Raw genomic sequence first — 19,923 nt, 5'->3', positions numbered from 1 at the left:
GAACTTTCGGTTGTTTGCGAGATGGTGATGCATCATGATTTGTTCATTCCTCCAGAAAGTTTGCATAAGGAAATTGTCCATATAGCCCATCATGGTCCCCTTGGTATCACAAAAACTTGTCAGTGTCTTAAAGAATATTATTGATGGCCTTCTCTGGAGAGTCAGGTTAAGACAACCATTGAAAGTAAAGTTGTGCAGAGTGCTTACTCTCTGATAAAAAGTGGAAAACCATCAAAACACCACTACATCCTGTACCGTTTCTAAGGGGTCCGTGGGATAAAGTTGGTCTTGATTTTTCTGGTCCTTATGAAGTTTTGTCTACTGATAACAGGTTCTTAATTTTAATAGTAGATTATTTTTTTTTAAGTGGATACTTTATTGATTTTGTGATGGTCCCTCTACCGACAATGCCATGAAATATTTCGAACATATTTTCAAAGTGGGAGGACCACCTACGTCAATTGTCGCAGGCAATGGAACTCATTTTGTTTCCCAGCGAATGTTTACATTTTTAGAGCACCATGATATCCAACGTTTCAAAGTAGCTCTTTACTCAACTTCTTTCAACAGCCTGTGGAAAGGGGATACAGCATGATCAAGGAGGATGTGCAAACTGCAGCATCGTCAGGTCTGTATGTTCAAGACTTCTTGAAGGATAATGTTTGGTCCTACAATACTACACCTCATTGTACCACTGGGGTTAAACCTTTCACTTTGCTCATAGGAAGAAAAGTGCACTCTAACGTGCGTCCCACCTGGCTGTCTAGCAAGGTTGGCCAAGATGTTGAATCTCTGGATAAAATTAGATCTAGGGTGGAAACTAATCAGAATGCTAGGAAACTTCATTTTGATTCGGGCATACAATTTAAACGTGAAACTTTGAAGGCGGATGATTGAGTTCTAATCAAAAATCCAAAAAAGGTAATGTAAGGTGTATCTAGATTCTCTTCACCTGCGCTGGTCAGTCAAGTAAGCAAAGGTTCGGCTCGTCTAGAAAATAGGGGTTGGTGGAACAAAAGGAATTTGGTCCTTGTCACCGATTCACAAGCAGACATCATTTTGAATCGTGTTGCTTCTAATGCAGACTGTAAGCAGCCCTACAGTTGGTTACTGATAATGGTGCTTCTAATCCAGTCATTGGCTGTACAGTGTCTAAAGATGGTTCTAGTTCTCGCTTAGAGGTCTCTTTCCCAGGGACTTCCTTGAACAAAGTGACAGCTAGCAAAGAAAAGATTTGTTTGAGAATATTACCTTGTAAACTTAAGGATTATGTACTGTACAAACTTAAATGTTAAATGTCGTATACTTGTAAAGCGCACAGCTGCCCCAGCAAAGGGGCGTCCCGGCGCTGTATACCGCTGGGGAACCCATCCTGGCTTTCCCTGTGAGATGGTCCCTCCTTGGCATCTCCAAGGTGAAGACAAGCATCCCCGGCGCTGATGGGGCCGTTAGTAGAGATTAAGCAAGCTATTGCCCAGAGTTGCTGAGTGGGACCCATGGTTGAAGTAGGCACCGAGGCGAGAATTATCGAGTCCGCTGACCATGGCCCAAGACCCTGCCGCGTCAGGAATCGAACCCTGGTCCCGGGCCGACCTCTGCTTCCGGGTCTGCCGCCTCTAACCAGTGAGCCACACCATGTGTACTCACATCATAGGCAGCAAAACAATTGTATTTTATGATCTTCTGGGTGTATTCTGCATACCTCTGTAAGGCATTACACAAGTTTAGTTATTCATTTTGTTTTTGTCTTACTATTGTCTGTTGAAGGGGGAAATATATTATGATGCTTGCCTCGCTTCTCGTGAAGCAGGCGCATGCAACTCTCATCGGGGACAAACATGTTGTGGTTTAATTTATGTTCCGCGCTCCGTGGTATCATTAGCTCACACCTCTGTTAGTACAGCTGCCGCCAGTTTCAGGGTTTGCATGCAGTATGTGGCAGACTGGATGACTATAAATTCCCTCAAACTCAACGGCGAAAAAACGGAGGTGCTGATCTTTGGGAAGGGTCAAAATCTGTGGTCGAGTGAATGGTGGCCTTCTTCTCTTGGCATCTGCCCCACTCCCTCCCCTTCCGCCAGAAATCTGGGAGTATTATTTGACACCTCGCTCTCTATGTCCCTGCAAGTCAACAGGACTGTGGCCACTTGCTGGGGTGTGATCAGGACACTCAATAAAATCCGCGGATACCTATCCCCCCAGGCCCGCAAACAGGTTGCAGTAGCCCTGGTTGGCTCAAGGCTGGACTACTGCAACTCCCTGTATATGGAAGTCAATAAAGGCCTGATACATCGTCTGCAGATTCTCCAGAACGCTGCAGCACGCTTTGTCTTGGATCTTCCGAAAGCATCCTCTGCCACCTTAGCCAGGAAGGAGCTTCACTGGCTCCCGGTGCAGCACAGAATTGCCTTTAAAATTCTGTGTCTGACCCACAGAGCATTGAAGGATGGTCCTGCCAGTGCTATCGGATCTCTTCTTATGCGCTACGTCCCCACAAGAAACCTCCGATCTGCGGGACTCTGTCAACTGGTTGTTCCTCGTTTCAAACTGACCAGATGGGGCGCCAGAGCTTTTTCTGTGGTGGCTCCGCAGCTGTGGAACTCCATTCCCACAGAAATAAAAACGCTCCCGACCATTGAGTCTTTCAAAAAGGCTCTTAAAACCTACTTTTTTAAGAGGGCCTACCCATGAGTAAATAGGACTCCGTAGGTTTTCTAGCTTCTGCATTTGACTTAGGCGCCTTGACGCCCATTGGGCTAAGTTTGCGCATCTATAAGATCTGTTTCATTCATTCATTCATTCGTGACGGCTTGTCAACTGTGGGTTTCCCAGCAAGGTTAATTTGTGGCGGAGATCTACGGGTGTCGGACATCCACGGTTGTGGGTGCTTTTTCTTTGTATAAATAACGTCTCTTGGACTCACCACTTCTGGCTTGGATCTACTAATTTCAGAGACTTAAACCTAAACTAGAAGTCATTCACAAGCAAAGAGCATGTCCCACCATTGCAAACTATGAAAATGTCCTGCAAAACCAGAATAATCTCATTATCTAGGAACATGGTCCTTCGTAAACTGGAAGCGAATCACCAGCAAGACACATTATCCCACAAACTGTCCAATCACAAGCAAGGGACATTATCCCGCAACCTGTCCAATCACAAGCAAGGGACATTATCCCGCAACCTGTCCAATCGCAAGCAAGGGACATTATCCCACAACCTGTCCACTCACAAGCAAGGGACATTGTCCCGCAACCTGTCCAATCACACGTGAAGGACATTATCCTGCAAACTGTCCAATCACTAGCAAGAAACTTTATCCCGCAAACTGACCAATCAAAAGCAGAGAATATTTTCCTGCTTTAACTGGAAGCCAACCCCAAGAAAGTAGCAGTATCCCACCTCAACTGGAAGCTTAATCCACCTCCAGATTGGTGCCTATGCACGAATCGTAATGCAGCTGCGCACCTGGTGGGTCACTTCATCTGGCACCAAAGCCAATAACATTTTCCCACCTAAATTGAAGCCAATATCAAGCAAGGAATGGTGTCCTGTCATCAAAGCAGTCACAAGCCAGGAACATTCAGGCCATCTCTCCACGAATATTTTTTTTTCTAGCCGACGCAACAAGAATTTTAAATTCTATTAAGGACACAGAGGCGAGGATTATGCTTCTCTTTGCTTTACTGCAAAACACAGCAGCCAATAAACCACTTTAAACACAGCATACCCCGGAAGTACAACCCCCTCCATAGTATGCACTCATCACTATCAGTCCATTAGTGTATATAGTCTGAAATGAACACATCACTTCCTCTTTCTTTGCATCAAACTTTTAACATAGTCCACAAACTTGACTGTTAAACACCGGACCACAGATTTCTTCATCGACGTGCGTCCAAACTTGAGCCCAGAATTTCATCCTCGGAAGCTGGGTCGATGCCACCTGTGCCTTATGCCAGCTTTTCTGCTCTCCTTATGAACAGCTTCATCCTGACCATTCAGGTTTGCTTGCCTTGATCTCCTATAAAGAGAATAGTAGTTTTAATATGCCATTCATAAACAATATGCGTTTCATAAACATCATGACATTCACTAGTTAACATCCTCAAATTTCCAATATCATTCGGGTGGGAGAAAATCAATTCTCCAGTATTAGGGGTGTCTTTCATAGATTCACATGCCTGAATCATTCCCCGTCGTCGGAGTGGGAGTCCCACGGTACATAAAATAGCAATAATATGCCATAATTATACAGTAAATACCATTAGAATAAACCAGGAAGTAAAGTAGCCAAGCTACAGTAGGAAAAAAACTTCCACATCTATGACTATCATAGTCATTTTGTATAGTCCAAACTACAGCCAATCAGGCGCCAGCACCCACCAGAATGTTCTCCCCAGAGGCTCAGGCTCTCAGATTTTCTACCGCACGTCGTGTGAAGGGAGTCTCCCTGAGCTCTGCTCAGTTTCTTTTGGAATATCTCTACTTTCTAGATTTACAATGTCTTCAAGGAAGTCTCTGTTCAGAGCCTGCGAATCCTGTGGTAAGCTCCGGCTTTTTAAAGAGGATCCTCATGACAAATGTATATATTGTCTCTACCCAGATCATCTAGTCAAGGACTGTAAGATCTGCAGGAAATTTCCTCAAAAGACCCTCAGAGACAGGGAGGGTCGATTGCTTTTGTGGCTACAAAGGCTAAAGGATTCAGATAAGGTGTCTGAAGTTGGCAGTATTGCCTCGGGTTCCACCTCAGTGTCTAAAAAGAGGCCTGCGTCTGAAACTCAATCATCTTCTGGGGCTAAGGTTGCTAAGAAAAATCAACCTGCAAAGGATTCTGACAAGCCTTCCTGTTCAAAGGCTGCCCCTTCAGGTAAAGGCTTGGAGAGTTCTTCTCATAAAAAGCCCACCAAGAGTTTGCCTCAGAAGACTGTTCAGAGTTCTTCTCAGGACTCATCTTCAAAGACGCCTTCAACTGTCTGCTCGTCGACGAAGACCTCCGCCGACGCCTCTTCCACGTCGACGATGACCTTCTCATCTCCTAAATCGTCAATGATTATGACGACGGCATCGTCTTCTCCAACCATGGTCTATGTTACGGTAAGACCTATCTCGTCGACGACGGCCGTCGTCGATTCCTCGTCGAAGTCGAGTCTGAAAGCCTTGCCGTCGTCGAGAAAACCGGCAGCGACAGCATCGTCGACGGCGCTGCCACCGACGAAGGTAATTACATCGACGACGATCTTCCCGTCAACGAAGACCTCCTCGTCGACGACGAAAATCCCGTCGACGAGGACCGTTCCGTCGACGACGTCCATCCAGTCGTCGACGGCAGACCCGTCGACGAAGAGCGTACCGTCGACGAAAAGCATACCGTCGACGAGGAGCGTGCCGTCGACGGAGAAAAAACCGTCGACGAAGGGCATACCGTCGACGATGGGCGTACCGTCGACGAGGGGTATACCGTCGACGAAGGACATACCGTCGACGAAGGACATACCACCGACAAGGGACATACCGTCTACGAAATCCATCCTGTCGTCGACGGTTTCAAAGGAGTCTATGTTATCGACCACTGGCACAATGGAAAACGCGCCATCGACGCCGCAATTCTCATCCTGTACCGCGTTGCAAGTATGGTCTCCGTCTAGGGTTTTCTTCACACCAAAACCGATGACGCAAGTTCCTGACCGTCTATTGGATTCGGATAGTGAGGAAGAGACAGATCAGGCGTTTGGAGCGGCTACAAGTCCTTCTGAATTGAATATCCGGTTAAAAGAGGATGATCAGGAGGATGATCCTCCATCGGTGCAAATGCCGTCCCAGGTGAATTCCTTGCCTCTCACACAAGTGCCTATGGCTTTACTGTCCAATCTTCAATACATGTTGGACGATTACTACAGAAGGTTTCCACCTTCAGAAACACCGTGCTCAGAGCCAACTACTCCTAGCACTGAGGTTCCGATACCAAGTTTGCAGCCAGTAGTTCCAACGTCACCTGCTTCACAGGTACAGGCGGAAGGAGTCGATCCTCTGTCTTCTGAGGAGGAAGAACAAAGGGAGGAAGGTGAAGTTCAAGATGAGTCGGAGTGGGATGGAGATCAGGAGCACACACCTTCCCCTTCGCGCCAAGCAGTTTCAATTTCTCCGCCGGTGGATGTGGTTAGCTTCCATCTCTTGATGGATCGTGCCACTAAACGTTTCCATATAGAGATGGAGCATAAGGAGCAAGACTGTTTTCTTTATGACTTTAAAGATCAACCAAGGAAACAGATTAAGTCAATTCCCATTATTGATTTCATCTGGCAGGAGGGGATTAAGGTCATGGCAACGCCGGCGTCCATTCCTCCAGTCCTACCACGTTTAGAAAAGAAGTACAGGGCACCAGACAAATCTCCAGCATGCCTTATAGGACAGCCAAAACTGGACTCTGTAATAATTCAGGCAGCACAAAAGAGGGCTAGGAATCCCTCATCCCCGCTGACAGCCCCGCCTGATAGGGATGGCAAACGCTTGGATTCTATAGGAAAACGCGTATCTACAATGGCGGCGACAACAGTTCGAGCGGCAAATTCATTGGCCATCTTAGGAAGATATGACCGACAAATGTGGTCTGATATCGCTCCGTATCTGGATCTTCTACCTGAACCTTCAAAAGCTGAGGCGCTCAAGATACTTCATGAAGGCCAAAGAATCTCGGAGGAGATTATTGACTCAGCTGTGGATGTAGCCTCAACAGGTTTTCGGCAGCTGGCAGGAGCTGCGGTTCTTCGCAGGCAAGGTTGGTTGCGATCTACTTCTTTTAGGCAAGAAGTCCAACATAAAGTGCTGGATTTGCCATATGATGGTGAATATCTGTTTGGACCTCAGGTGGAGGAAGCCTTACAAACTATAAAGAAGGATTCTGAAACTGCGAAATCCTTAGTGTCTCCTCAATTTCGAAAGCCGCCCTTTCGAGGAGCGAGAGGACGGGGAATGTCCTCTACCAGAGGTGGATATGGCCAGCAATCCTCTTACAGACAAAATAATCAAAGATACCAGACTCAACGCTATCAGTCTTACAACCAAAGAAAGCCTTCCTATCCCCAAAACAAGGGTAAAGCAAATTACCGTGGAAAGGATAAAAGACAATGACATTTTTCACCTGCCGCCACCGCTGCCTTATTCAAAAGAAAAAATTGGAGGGCGAATATCCAAATTTTACTCAAGTTGGCAGTCAATAACATCAGACAAATGGGTCCTAGACCTAGTGTCCAGGGGTCATGCCCTAGAATTCGAGAAATTTCCTCCAAACGTTTCTCCAAAAGGACCCCCCCCCAGCTCACCTGAAGGAATTATTTGCTCAAATCAGAATAATGATGCAGAAGGGAGCGATCGAGAGCGTGCCTCAAAAGATGAAAGGAATGGGGTTTTACTCCAGATTCTTTCTGATAAAGAAAAAGAATGGAGAGTGGCGCCCGATTCTAGATCTTCGCGCTCTGAACAAGTACTTGAGAAAATTGACATTCAGAATGTTATCGCTCCAGGATATATTGCCTCTTTTGGCAGCAGGGGATCACATGGTCACATTAGATCTCCAGGATGCGTATTTCCATATTCCAATTCTACCTCGTCACAGAAAGTTCCTGCGCTTCAGGGTGGCTGGCAGGGATTACCAATTCAAGGTTCTTCCTTTTGGACTACGATCGGCGCCGAGAGTTTTCACCAAGGTTCTGGCTCCGGTGGCGGCGCATCTCCGGCTACAGGGAATCCAAATATTCCCATACTTAGACGACTGCCTTATAAAGGCCAGTTCTCGAGCAGTCGTTCATTCGCATCTGCAACAATGCCTACACCTGTTCAAGTCCCTGGGCCTCTCCATCAACCACGAAAAATCCAAACTGGAACCGTCACAAAGACAAGCTTTCTTGGGAGCAACTTTGGACACTCAGAGACTTCGGGCCTTTGTCTCGGAGGAAAGGCAACTCAGGATAAAGGACATGGCACAGAAACTGTTGTCAAAAAAGTCAGTTTCTGTTCGGATATTCAAATCCTTTCTGGGGATGGTCTCTTCTTGCATCCCATTGCTACCGAACTGTCGCCTCAGAATGAGGCCCCTACAGGAAGAACTGACCCAGCAGTGGCTACAGGTCTCAGGAACGTTCGAGGATATGATCAGGATCACACCGACAATGCAAAACTCTTTAAGATGGTGGGTGCAAAAACGACATCTTCAGAAGGGGTGTGCATTTCTCCAAGAGCCACCAAGCCTCACCATCACGACGGATGCCTCTCTCGAGGGCTGGGGGGCGCACCTTCAGGGCCTCACTATCAGTGGCAAGTGGACTGCCCTGCAACAGCGTTGGCACATAAACCGCTTGGAGCTGAGAGCCATTTTCCTGGCGCTCAAGGCGTTTCATGCAGTCATTCAAGGTTCAAATGTGTTGATAAAGACCGACAACACAACAAGCATGCACTACGTCAACAAACAAGGGGGAACTCGATCTCTCCTCCTCTCCCAGGAAGCCCAGGAGTTGTGGACGTGGGCTTTGGAACACGATGTACATCTTCAAGCGGTGCACGTTCCAGGTATAGAGAATGTCTTGGCAGACACACTCAGCAGAACGAAGGTCTCCACTCACGAGTGGGAGCTTCATCAACAGACGGTGGAGCACATCTTTCGACTATGGGGTCGCCCAGACATAGATCTATTTGCTACAAAGACCAACAGCAAATGCAAGCTCTTTGCAAGCTGGCATCCCCAAAAGGACTCTCAGGGGAATGCGTTTTCTCTGGACTGGTCCCTAAGTTATGCGTACGCATTTCCACCAATCCCTCTTGTACCCAGAGTTCTGCGGAAAGCGAAGAAGGAACCGTGCAGACTAATCCTGATTGCACCCAGATGGCCGCGCCAATATTGGTTCACGGAACTCCTCCTACTATCAGAGTGCAAACCAATTCAATTAGATCCAGTCCCGAACCTTCTCAGTATGCAGGACGGTCAGGTCTGTCACCCAGATCCAGCATCTCTGAAATTAGCAGCCTGGCGCCTGAATACCGGGAGTTCGCCCACTTGAACATCCCAGAAGAATGCAAAGAGGTACTGGCCAAGGCGAGGGCACCGTCCACAATAAGGACCTACAGTCTCAAATGGAGACGTTTTTGCATTTGGTGTCAGGCAAACGGAATTCATCCGTTTTCAGCAACACCGGAAGAGATTCTACCGTTCTTCCTACATTTGGCAAAATTAGGTCTCTCTCACGCAACTTTAAAGGTGTTCCTGGCAGCGATATCCAGATATCGGCAAGACGGTACTGCTTCCTTGTACTCGGCTAGGATTGTACAACAATTCTTCAAGGGACTCTTTAGGATGTTCCCTCCGATACGTCGACCTCCACCGATGTGGCATCTCAATGTGGTCTTGGCACAACTTATGCGTCATCCTTTCGAACCCATTCACAAAGCTGACCTCAAATATCTCTCGTGGAAAGTGGCATTGTTACTGGCATTGACATCCGCCAGAAGAGTCAGTGACCTCCAGGCCTTTACAATTCAACAGCCTTTTCTACAATTTACAAGCGACTCTGTGGTGCTCCGCACTAATCCAAAGTACATTCCCATGGTACCCTTGGAATTCCACCTCAATGAACCTATAATTCTAAAAACATACTTTCCTAATCCGCAATCACAAGCAGAAAAAGCATTGCATACCTTGGATGTCAAGAGATGTCTTAAATTCTATCTGCAGAGAACATCCGCCTTGCGCTCTTCCAATCAGCTGTTCATCACTTATGGGACTATTCGTAAGGGGCAGGCAGTCTCTAAACAGACAATTGCAAGATGGATTTCGTCTGCCATTGCCTTTTGCCATACGCAAGCGGGACGACCACTGCAAACAGCTCCTAGAGCTCATTCCACAAGAGCAATATCTTCATCAACGGCTTTGTTTGCTGGAGTTCCAATTCAGCAAATTTGCAGAGCGGCTACTTGGGCTAGTCGCCATACATTTACAAAGCATTACTGTCTGGAGACAGCCAGCGAAGCAGATACGTCTGTGGGCCGAGCAGTCCTGCGGAACCTTTTCAAATAAGGTGAGCCTCTGTTTCCCACCTCCTTTTTTACTGTCAGGCTCTGTTTATGCTATGTTTGTTACATTTGCTTGCAGAACTGTATTCTACTATACGTAAACAATATGTGTATATTCTATAATACTGTTTTAGGTACTATTCACTGGCAAGCTGGACAAACATGCTTATCTGCCTGACAGGGATGTACTGCTAGCTACTCTGATTCAGGCATGTGAATCTATGAAAGACACCCCTAATACTGGAGAAGAACAATAGTTACTTACCTGTAATCTGTGGTTCTCCAGTATTGGTGTCTTTCATAGATTCACATGCAACCCGCCCACCTCCCCTCAGAGGCTCTGTTAGGCTATTTTGGGTTACCTTCACTCCTTGCGAGAAAATCTGAGAGCCTGAGCCTCTGGGGAGAACATTCTGGTGGGTGCTGGCGCCTGATTGGCTGTAGTTTGGACTATACAAAATGACTATGATAGTCATAGATGTGGAAGTTTTTTTCCTACTGTAGCTTGGCTACTTTACTTCCTGGTTTATTCTAATGGTATTTACTGTATAATTATGGCATATTATTGCTATTTTATGTACCGTGGGACTCCCACTCCGACGACGGGGAATGATTCAGGCATGTGAATCTATGAAAGACACCAATACTGGAGAACCACAGATTACAGGTAAGTAACTATTGTTCATCATCACCATGAACTATACATGAAACATATCACAAATCTTGCAATGAACAATCTATCACATAGAATACCATCATCATGTTACCTGGGTGGGATAATCCTCGCCTCCGTGTCCTTAATAGAATTGAGAATTCTTGTTGCATCGGCTAGAACTTTTTTAATTCTATGGCAGTCCACGGAGGCTCCGATTATGATAGTTTAAAGTTGCTCCATAACCATCGAAGCCACATCAACAATCGGTGTATGATAAAATGTCTTAAACGTTGAGTCAGAGGACCAGTCTGCCACCGTCATAATATCTTGTAAACGAGAGCCCATATAAAAGGCCTTGGAAGCCATCGCTCCTCTAACTGAATGTGCGCCAAGCATGGCAGTATCAACACCTGCAAGTCTCAATAACCAAGGAACCCATCTGGCTGAAGTCGCTGCAGTGACTGGGCGGAAAGGTGTCTGAAGTGAAATTAACAATTGCCCTGAAACATCATTTCTGAACTCTCTAGTACAATCCTCATAATATTTTAAACATTGGACCACACATAACTTGGTATGATGAGGAAAAGCAGGGTATGAAATACATTGAGAATGTGTTTTGTCCTCTTGGAAAGCGTGAAAGAGACTCCAGAAGGAGTAAACACTCTACCTGCTATATCCAAAGCTCGCACATCCGAGACTCATCTGCATGACAGCAGACATAATAGCATCATAAGTTTTGCTGATAATTGTTTACGTGATAATCCCTCATTGGTCGGCCAATTTTTGAGGAAACCTAAAACCACATTAACATCCCATAAAACAGAGTACTTGGGTTCCGGGGGGTTAACCAACCAAATACCCCTGACCACACCAGGGGATGTTCCCCCACCGGTTTACCATCCACATGAGGATGACCCGCCGAAATCGCTGAACGAAAATTGTTCATTGTCCAATATGCTATCCCTGAACTGGCGTGTTCCGAAAGGAAATTAACTATAAGATGGACACCGGATCCCACGGGATCTGTTTGCCGTTCAGAACACCAACTAACCCATCTACGCCAAGCTGACTCCTATCGCTTGTGCGTAGCAGGTGCCCATGATTGTGATAAAAAAAGAGAGTCTCCTGTGAAACTCCAGGCACTTGCCATCGTTGCCTGAAAGTCTCCACGCCATGAGAGATAAGAGGCCCTGTATTACCAGTGGATGAGGCAACCCCAGAGTGTCCTCCAGAAATTCGGGAAACGACCGTAGTTGTACCGGAGGTGCGCATGACAATGTTAGCGTCACTGGAAACCACGCTTGCGCGCTCCAACACGGTGTGATTAGTATCGCCTCCTCCTTCTGTCAACGGAGCTGCGCCAATACTCTCGGAATCATGGCGAAAGGTGGAAATGCATATAGAATGCCCATCATACATGACTGGAGAAATGCATCTGAGCAGATCGCCCGAGGGTCTGGACGCCAACTGTAGAACCGAGGAAGTTGTGCGTTGAGCCTGGACGCAAATAGGTCCACTGAACATGGACCCTATTTGTTGTTCAACTGCTTGAATACCCCGGTATGCTGTCTCCAATCGCTGGCATCCCTCAGAAAACATGAGTCCAATCCACCACCACATTGAAAGAACCCGGAATATATTCCGCCGTCACCAATATATGATGGGTCAGGCAATGATGCCAAAAGTCCTTGGCTATCTCTACCAGAAGACGAGAACTCGTGCCCCCCAGACGATTGATGTATCGATACACTGACACATTGTCCATCCACAGTAGAATACAGCAACTCGCTCGTTGAGGGGAGAGTGTCCGAATCACAAACGAGCCCGCAAGAAGCTCCAGGCAATTGATATGGAGTTCCAGTTCCTCCCGGGACCACCGCCCCCCAGTCTCCACTGAGCCGCAGCGGGCCCCCCAGCCCCATCTGCTGGCATCAGATTCTATGACTATCTCCGGACTGGCTGCGAAAATGCCCATGCCATTCCAAGCATCCATGTGTTCCAGCCACCAAATCATCTCGGTCCGTGCCTTGCTGGAGATCGACATCTGCTCTGCATAACCCAGACCCTTGCGCAAATGTAGAATCTTCAAACGCTGAAGCGCCCTGTTATGTAAGGGCCCTGGGAAGATTGCCTGGATTGATGCAGCCGGGAGCCTCACCAATCTGGCCAACGTCCTCAAGGATATAGTCGGAGAGGCAAGCGCTCTCCTCAACTCCTTCTTGATAGCTACGCTCTTCCTCAATGGTAATAGTAATTGAGCCACCATCGAGTCTACCTGAAACCCCAAGAATTCCATCGACTGCTTTGGAGTCAGAATAGACTGCTGCGCGATGATGAAAAATCCCAAGTCTTGTAACAGTTGGACCGTCCAGTTCAGATGAAGAAGAACTGTGTCTGTATTCTAAGCCATAATCAGAATATCGTCCAAATAAATTATGAGTCTTACCCCTTGTTCTCTCAGATAGAGAACCACGGGCTTTAGTAACTTGGTGAAATACCAAGGGGCGGACGAAAGGCCAAAGGGCATGGCCGAAAATTCAAACCACAGGGCTCTCCATTGGAATTGAAGGAACCTCCGATGAGGAGGAAAAATAGGCACCGCCAGGTACGTGTCTTTCAAATCCAGATGCACCATCCAATTCTTTTCCAATAGGATGTCCCTCAATAGATGTATGCCTTCCATTTTGAAATGGCGATACACTACCCAGGAATTGAATTCCCTCAGATTGAGCACCAGTCTGAAACCTTTGTCCTTTTTTGGTACTAGAAAAATGGTACTTCCAAACCCTATCGGATGAGGAATTGTGAGTATGATTGCCCCTTTTCCCAACAATGATAGAACTTTGTCGTCTATGAAAGACATCTCTGCATGGGAAAAATGTAGGGGAGGAGGAATTTGAACCTGATGGGGTGAGGCATAGAGCTCTATCTCAAACCCCCTTACCATCTGAAGGATCCAAGGATCTTGTGTGAGACTCTCCCACATATGGTGGAACAAAGCAATCCGACCTCCCACCTTGGTGTCCCCCATTTGCATTAAGCTTACCTGAGTAAGAGGTGTCTCCGGAGGAATTATTCTGTCCTCTGTAACCTGTGTTGTCGCCCCCTATCACCGTGATTGCGGGAAGGGTAGAACTTGAAACTTTGGCCACCACCTCTGCCAGGTTGTGAGAAAGCCTTGAGAAGCCTGGTTAAATCCACGGCTGGTCGCTCGACCCCTGAAGCTCCCAGCCCTGTTAAAAAGGCCAGGGTGGAAAACTTTTTGGATGTTCGCTTGAGCCTTATCTAGGGCGGGAAACGTATTCACACATTTCCACATCTCCTTCACAAATTTTTCCCCCAACAGCATGCCATTAGCAAGCGTGCCTGGTTCCATATTCACCATTTCAGCCAGTTGAGGGTTAATGAGCATAAGGAAGGTGTAGGAAGGTGGATATCCGACTATGGTTACCCCCAACTTTTTGCCTGGTGATTTGCTGGTTTTTCGACTTAGTTGACCTGGGACCCTGCTATTCAGGACCCCAGGCCCACTGCTCTCTCTGTAAAATGGATTCCATGTACCTTAGGTGCATTTACCAATTGGTACTGGGCCACCTTATCAGTCCCTGTACAGTATACCTTAGGTATCCAGGGCATAGGTTTACCCAGGGCCTACCAGGGGCTGCAGCATGTATTATGCCACCCCTGGCTGGCCATCCAAATCTGACACAACAGGCTGCACGACAGCTGGGGCAAGGTGGTGTAATCACCCTTTGCTTTAGATATAGTTGTAGGAGAGTAGGGTCTGCAATCCTATGATCACCCAGACTTTTTGCTTTTGTTTCACTGGTTTACGACTTTCTCGGGCTGTGGGCCTGCCAATCAGACCCACAGCCTAGCTGTTCTCTCGCTAAATTGCTGTGTGTACCCTAGGTGCATTACCCAATTGGAACTGGGCCACCCTGTCAGACCCTGTAACTCAGGGCATAGGTGTACCCAGGGCCTACCAGGGGCTGAAGCATGTATTATGCCACCCCTGGATGGCCATCTAAAATCTGACAAAACTGGCTGCACGACAGCTGGGGCAACGTGGCGTACTCGCCCGTTGCTATAGGTATAGTATCCCTATACCTAACCTTAAAATGGACACCCGAGTTCCTATCAGTCACTCCTATGGCAGGCCTTGACAATCCTGAAGGCAGAGTGCATGGAACCGTGTGAATTGGGCTCTGGCACGAGCCGAGCCCGGTTGCAGCTTGCGGAACCAAGACCCAATGGCTGTTCCATGATAACGCGTATCATATCGGTAACTTCGGTATCGCGTTATCAAGACATGTCGAGTAAGGTGTCATACGAATCGGGATGCTGCCCCCTCACCAATTCTGGCGACGAGGTTAGCATTCCGCCCTTCTAGAGGGACACGACATGTACGTAACTGTGAACCCCGTTTAAAGTTAACTGAAGCCTCAGCTCCACAAAATGGACGCTGCCACCACAGACACGAGTCTGACCTCCTGCTGCTGGGAGTCCTTCCAGCGAGGAGAGCTTGGACAAAGGGTTTCCTGTCAAGGGCGGTGTTCGCACCGTCCCAGACAGGGTTTGTGTATTCTGGGTAGGTAGGGCTTTGCAAGAAGGTGACTGCGGAGTGGCACCCCGGTGCTCACTACGCATCTGCCGGCTAGAACCAGTTCCAGGGGCGCGCAGCCCCTGACCTGGGGAAAGTCCAGCAGGGGGAGAGGGGTGTAACTACCCCCCTTCCTGGTCCCACCCCTAGGGCAGGACCTAGTCATGTACCCACCCCTTTCTTTAGGATAAAGGCCGGAGCGGGGACCCTTCCAAATTAGATCATCTTTGAATCAAGAACTACTTTCTACGAAAGGACATTCGAGACTCTTCTCAAGATTTCTCCCTTGTGGCTAAGGAGTAGTCACCCTGCATCCGCGGGCACCATCTAAGAACTCTGCGGTTTGCTGCAAGTCCTTCCTCAGGAATCCGACGGCCCAGCTCGACGAGAACCGGCTTCCCTGGCACCTCTGACCTCTACCCACATCGTCAGCTCAGCTGAGATCTGTGGGTGCGACGAGACCTCGAGGGACCGGCCATCATCAAAACCTGCACGCTTTCTTAATCCAGCACGACCACCGAGGGAATCCTCTGGTGAGTGCTCTGGGGTCCGAGAAGCCCCGATCCTGAGCAGCTCCAGCACCGAAGTGCAGCCTCCCAGCATCTCCACGATCTGCGTGGGGCCCTTCTGCTCGCCGCTCAGCACGTTGTCCGATCACTAGCAGCTGGCTTGTGATCTCCTTGACGACATCCGACAACCAACGCTGCTGGTCTGGTTGCTCCCGACCGGCCCTTGCTCCCTTTTACGAGAGGAGCACCCCGGACCCTCCTGGTCCACTCAAGACGCCATTTTAGGCCCACCAGGTGGCCCTGAAATCTGCTAAGGCTTGTTGCCCCAACCCTGGGCCCAGCAACGCCGACAGCATCAACCGTCGTGGGACAGCTCGCACCTCCATCCTGGTCGCCGACAACGCCTCCTGGTCCGTGAGACTGCAGAGCCTAGCGTCGCCCACTCACCTAGTCGAGGTGACGGCCATCCGGTGCCTTCCTGGTACCCTCTGACTACTGGCTAGTAGTACGAACTTGGTCCCCTCTGCTTTCAGGTATCATCGATCACTGATCCAGGCTTGGATCTCTACGAACTATTCATCACTGGTCGCCGGCCAGCAACTCCTTCCTTCCGGCTCCTGGCTCGTCAGCGAAGACCCCGACGCCTGTAAGACTTGTGCAGCCGCAGCCCTCGTGGCTAGATAACTCCGGCATTTCGGTGCCTGCATAGCCTCCTTACTCTAGGGTCCCGAGTCCCCCGCTTCCGACTTGCCTTATCGGGTCCGCCCGAGACCACTAGAACTTTCCGTGCCCTCGGGCATTTGTTTTAATTGTGCACTTGAAGTATTTTCCTAAGAGTTTTGTTCTGTGCTTAGTACCCTGTCCTCATAAAGAGTACAGGGCTGTTGTGATTCTAATAAATATACTGTTTATTTTCATAACACTTGTGTGGTGTCCTTTCACTTGGTGTTCAAGGGGTATGTGATGGTATAACAGCTGGCTTAACACGCCCTCTAGAGTTTAGCCCGAAGACTGCTCGTATCCACGCTACTAGGATAGCTGGTCTAAGGTTGACTTACAACCAATCACCATAAGGGTCGTTTGGAACGATACATAGTGGTCACTAGAATAGTGAACACTGCATATCGGGCCAACTTCTCACAATAGTATCCCTATATCTAACCCTAAAATTGACACATGTATTCCTATCAGTCACTCCTATGGCAGGCCTTAACAATCCTGAAGGCAGAGTGCTTGGAATTATGTGAGATGGTGCTCTGGCATGAGCTGAGCCCGTCTGCAGCTTGCGGAACCAAGTCCTAATAGCTGTTCCATGATAACGCGTACCATATACTCTTAAGTGCATTATAATCCTCGCGGTTATTTGCTATCTTTGGTATCACTTTATCAAAACATGTCGAGTAAGGTGTCATACGAATTGGAATACTAACCCCTCGCCAATTCTGGCGACGGGGTTAGCATTACACCCTTCTAGAGGGACACGACATGTATGTAACTGTGAACCCCGGTTAAAGCTAACTCGAGCCTCAGCATTACAAAATGGATGCTGCCACCACAGACACAAGTCTGACCTCCTGCTGCTGGGAGTCCTTCCAGCGAGGAGAGCTTGGACAAAGGGTTTCCTGTCAGGGGCGGTGCTAGCACCATCCCAGACAGGGTTTTGTGTATCCCAGGTAGGCAGGGCTGAGAGGAAGGTGACTGCAAGTGGCACCCCGGTGCTCACTATGCATCTGCCGGCTTGAACCAGTTCCAGGGGCACACCAGCCCCTGAGCTGGGGAAAGTCCGGACAAGGGAGAGGGGTGTAACCACCCCCCTACTGGTCCCACTCATGGGCAGGACCTAGTCGCGTGCCTGCCCCTTTTTTTAGAATAAAGGTAGGAGCAGGCCCCCTTCCCAAATTAGATTTTTCTGAATCTTGACTACTTTCCACGAAAGGACTCTTGACTATTTCTGAAGACTCTCCCTTGTGGCAAAGGAGTAGCCACCCTGCACCCGCAGGCACCATCTAAGCATTGCGGTTTGCTGTAAGTCCATCCTCCGGATCAAGACTGCCCAGCTCGACGAGACCCGGATTCCCTGGCATCTCTGACCTCTACCTACATCATCAGCCCAGCTGAGATTCGTGGGTGTGACGAGACCTGAGGGACCGGCCATCTTCAAAACTGCACGACGCTTAACCAGCACGACCGCCGAGGGATCCTCGAGTGAGTGCTTTGGGGTTTGAGAAGCCCTGACCCTGAGCAGCTCCAGCACCGAAGTCCAGCCCCTCAGCATCCACGAGATCTGCATGGGGCCCTTCTGCTCTTTGCTGCTCACCGCGTTGTCCGGTCACTTGCCTGCTGGCTAGTGGCCCTCCTGACGACGAACCACGACGATTACACCGCTGGTCTGGTTGCTCCAGACTGGCCCTTGCTCCCTTCCAAGAGAGGAGCACCCCGGACCCTCCTGGTCCACTCCAGACGCCATCTTGACTCCACCGCGTGGGCTTGACTTTGCCAAGGTTTGTTGCCCCAATCCTGGGTCCAGCATCGCCGACAGCAGACACCTTCGTGGGACAGCTTCCACCTCCAGCCTGGTCGCCGACAACGCCTCCTGGTCCGAGCGACAGCAGAGTCCAGCGTCGCCCACTCACCTGGTCGAGGTGACTTCATCCGGTGCCATCCTGGTGCCCACCTAATCACTGGCTAGTGATTAAGAACTGAGTCCCCTCTGCTTTCAGGTCGTCTCCATCATCGATCCAGGCTTGGATCACTCCGGACATCTTCACTGGTCGCCTGCCAGCAACTTCTGCTTTCAGGCTCCATAGACTTCAACGAGGATTCCCGACGTCTTTTGAACCCTATGCAGCCGCAGCCTTTGGGCTAGGTAACCTGAGCATTTTGGTGCTCCCACGTAGGTTCACTATCTAAGTGTCCAGATCCTTATTCGTTTTCAGTCTATCTAGTCGGATTCGTCCGATAACAGTAACTTTGTGAATACTAGCCTCCATAGACTTTGTCCCGCATCCCGCGTGAGAGTGCACACTGCACCCGATCTCCCTAGGCCTCCTGCTCCTAACCTTAGGGTTCAGTAGTGTAGTCCTAGCGATCCTGAAGCCTCTGGATCTTGTTACTTACCTGCTAGTATTTCGCATTCCACTTTTAGTGTATATGGTAACATGCTCCGGGCAGCGTTCAAGGAACCGGGGATCTCGCAGCCCGCTCTAGCTCATGCGCGAGGAGCCGATCCTTAAAACTACAAGCATCGGCTTTTTGGACATGCGCAGAGCGTGGGCATAGACAAAGGACTGCTCCCCGAGCGCGCGAAGCGCGTCCTGCTCCACAACACTCAAAATCAGCCCACAAGGTGCCGGAGCGCCGAAACGCCGCAAAAACCAAGGCGCGCGCCAAGAGGAAATCAACGTAAATAAAATAATTTTAGCCAGTAAAAATCGGCAAATTAAGCAGCGCGATCTGGCGCTTAGTGGCAAACGCGCTAGCTATGTGAGTGCTAAACATATAATGCCAAATCAAATCCATAAAGTACAAATACCCTCAAATTCCGCACGAAAGAGAAATGAAAGGTACTTACCTTGCTGCTGCAGCAGCAAAGAAAGAGGAAGTGATGTGTTCATTTCAGACTATATACACTATTGGACTGATAGTGATTGGTGCATACTATGGAGGGGTTTGTACTTCCGGGGTATGCTGTGTTTAAAGTTGTTTATTGGCTGCTGTGTTTTGCAGTGAAGCAAAGAGAAGCATAATCGGAGTCTCCGTGGACTGACATAGAATTTGCTAGCCGTTCGGGACGAGGCTGGTCATGTGGGCTGTTATCACATCGAGACGTGGTCAAGCCGCTAGAGCAGTCCACCTTGGAACTGGTTCAAATCCCGACTTCATCGAAGTGGTGATTTTGGTCTTTCCCCTCAACACCTCAACCCAGATGTACAAAGCCATTTAGCATTTCTTAAAGGGCCAAATTGCTATTCGGCCCAGTAACAAATGCTAAATGGCCTTTTCAGTTGTACAAAAGGCCAAAAACTCGCAAATTGTGACCGCAATTAGGAATCGCAAATAGGGATGACCTATTTGCAATTCCCAAAGCACAT

The 19,923-nt window shown here is 48.6% G+C and overlaps 1 pseudogene; it reads right to left on the bottom strand.

Moving 5' to 3' along the window:
* Positions 1-11,713: 11,713 nt before the first annotated feature.
* LOC147689534 (uncharacterized) overlaps positions 11,714-19,923 on the bottom strand; it is a 58,836-nt pseudogene continuing 50,626 nt past the window's right edge.

The sequence above is a fragment of the Lissotriton vulgaris genome, chromosome 9, assembly GCF_964263255.1.
Source record: "Lissotriton vulgaris chromosome 9, aLisVul1.2, whole genome shotgun sequence".
NCBI classification, from domain to species: Eukaryota; Metazoa; Chordata; class Amphibia; order Caudata; family Salamandridae; genus Lissotriton; species Lissotriton vulgaris.
This window is presented reverse-complemented; position numbering and strand designations above follow the sequence as displayed.